Source organism: Helianthus annuus, chromosome 6 (assembly GCF_002127325.2).
Source record: "Helianthus annuus cultivar XRQ/B chromosome 6, HanXRQr2.0-SUNRISE, whole genome shotgun sequence".
Lineage (NCBI taxonomy): Eukaryota > Viridiplantae > Streptophyta > Magnoliopsida > Asterales > Asteraceae > Helianthus > Helianthus annuus.
This window is the reverse complement of record NC_035438.2, coordinates 61,771,022-61,773,938: the sequence shown is the minus strand read 5'-3', so window position 1 is coordinate 61,773,938 and position 2,917 is coordinate 61,771,022. Positions and strand designations below refer to the sequence as shown.

Here is a 2,917-nt window from a genome sequence, read left to right as displayed (position 1 = left end):
TGGTATCGGTAATGGCTATGGCTATGGCAAACCTCTACCATTACTTGTCTTTGTCATTTACACACCATCCAAACACAACCATACCCGTTTGTCATCCATAAAAGTGTGGTTCTTTCTTCATACACGTCATGGTTATCATCTTCTATTAGTGAGTGTTGTTGGGGTCATCCCACACATTCTTCCCATATGCCACATATATCAATTTAATTTTGATTTACAATTTCTAACATTAATCGAATTATCCTTATTATAATAAAGTATTCCAAAGAATATCACGGGTTATCACCAAATCTCTTCTCCCGAATTTATTAAAATTTCTTACATTATATTTCAATTGATTTTCCTATTTTGTGTGTGCGATTTTCTTTCTTTTCTTATTTTTTAGCTTTTCTTTTGTTGCATCCATTATCAACTTACTATACCATGTTGCTATGTGGTATCGGTAACAGCTATGGCAAACCTCTACCATTGCTTGTCTTTGTCATTTATGTTGAAAAAATGGATCGATCCGATTAATTAACGCGACCAACCGAGTTATGACGCGTAAGAGTTACACCGTGGGCAACGAACTAAAATCCACTTAATTGGTTTAACTGGTAATTACGAATGATATGTGAAATGGATCATAATTATATTTATGATCATGAGCAGCTTCATATTATTAATACTCGTTATTAATAATATAATTATTTATCTTAACTAATACACTTGTTGCGGGTATTAACTGAGAGACGAGTACATGGACCCGGTGAGACGGGTATAATCTCGCCACTTGTCGCACATGCACTCATCTTACGCCACTTGTCGCACGTGCACCTTGCATTGTCACTTGTCGCACATGCATGAATTCCTAGCCACTTTTCGCGCATGCACTCTTGCATCACCACTTGTCGCACATGCATGAACTTCCAGCCACTTGTCTCACATCCATCTCCATACTTTATATATATGGATGCATAATGTTGGATTAAAGGTAAGACACTTTGCCCAAAACTCTCTAAAACACCTACAACCACCACCGTCGGCTGCCGCCACCGCCGCTGCCGGCCACCGCCGCTGCCGGCCACCGCCGCTGCTTGCCGGCGCCTGTATTGCCAACCACCATTGCCGCTACCCGGCCTATACTCGCTTTTCGTTAGTTCGTGTAACTAGCACATGTTGGTTAAACCTCGGTGTCTCAACCGAGTAGTTACTAACCGAGGTACATCTTTCTTATCGGTAGTTAGATATCCTTATCACTGTGCTCATATTTGCATGTAACAAGATCCTGTCGGGTTTCATTTATTGTTGATCATTCGTTTATTTTTTGATGTGTTTTGTTGATTAAGTCACTTAATTAATTGACTATTATCTATTCAACCAAGTTTTGGTAAATAAAATTTTTAACTAATCTCCCTGGAAACCCAACACTTGTATTAGAGCCTTGGTTACAACATACGAGTTCGGCATCGGCCTTTAACCAGAAGTAGAACACAAACTTTAATTCTTTTAAAGTTTCTGATCTAAATAATTTTAAGGCACCTTTAATTTTGGTCAATATTTTATTTGTTTTGCTTGACCAAAAGATTACTCGGTTTATCTTGTGATTGTTGTGGAATATGTAAATCTAGCCCAACCTTGTTTTGTTGTTGTCTACTTTATTCGGTTTTTTTTATATTAGGGTTTTTGGCCACCGTGATGGTTCAAAAAACGAAGACCCAAAGATAAAAACCGTGGACGCTAAACCGAGGAGTCATGAAGTCAGTGGGAGTTGCTCGAGACGACTCGATGCACTCAAGTCCATCCTTATGGTTGTTTGTGTATTGTGACCCCGTGGCCCGTTTGATCTTGCTATTAGGCTCTAGCAAGATCGAACAATATATTTTGTAATAGATAGGGTTCTTTCCTTTATTATATTTTGTAAATATTGTAATAAACGAAGACCCGAAGATAAAAACTGTGGACGCTAAACCGAGAAGTCATGAAGTCAGTGGGAGTTGCTCGAGACGACTCGATGCACTTAAGTCCATCCTTATGGTTGTTTGTGTATTGTGACCCCGTGACCCGTTTGATCTTGCTATTAGGCTCTAGCAAGATCGAACAATTTTTTGGCGATATAGATTTACATATTTATCTTGCTATTGTGGTTGCTTTTTATCTTATAAGTTGTTATAACATAACCAACCTAAATACCAACATGATTTTAAAAGGATTTTTAAAATATTGAAACAATCACATTAAAAAAGTTCTAAATTGTTTAAACAACTTGTTAAAATTTTGTTATACACTACGTCAAAACTGAGCTTTAGCCACATTTTTTTTTTCAAAATCCGCTTGCCACACATTAAAAAATGTGTGGCTAAAGGTCATTTTAATATTTTCAAACAACTTTAGCCACACATTTTGTTATTATTGTGACCATTATATACAACTCAAATCTTGGAGGATTACACAAAGGCAAAACATCTGGATATACATTTGCAACACTTTCAAGTCAAAAAGTAGTGATTATATGGATTTGAAGATAAAAACCTGGAATTAGTTCTTAGTTTATGTGTAGAGGCATTCCCTTTGCAACTTTTGTTAATAGGTTTTGGTTAGAAGTTTACGTCTTTATTTGTATTTAAATAGAAACTTATGTATGGATTTTGGTTATAATTGTTAATATCATTTGGTTTTTTAGGTTTTCCATGGTTACTGTTGTTTTAATTTTATAAAAATTTGAAAATAAAATGACTAATTTTATGAAAATGACCACAAAAACCATAATAAGTATGTGTGACCAAATGTTATACAATATGTACACTTAAAATTACAAATTTCATGTGGCTATACCTAACCATTAGCCACACTTTTGGGACATTGTTTTTTGTTTGTGTGACAAAATTATAGCAAAAGTCATGGGAAAACAAGTATGTGTGACCAAAGGTAAGACAAT

General features: G+C 35.7%; 1 long non-coding RNA gene across 1 annotated transcript; it reads left to right on the top strand.

The window, feature by feature from the left end:
• Positions 1-344: 344 nt before the first annotated feature.
• LOC110865505 lies at positions 345-2,668 on the top strand. The gene is made up of 2 exons (XR_002550728.2): positions 345-1,201; positions 1,661-2,668. It is a non-coding gene; the product is annotated as an uncharacterized LOC110865505 (long non-coding RNA).
• Positions 2,669-2,917: the final 249 nt, after the last annotated feature.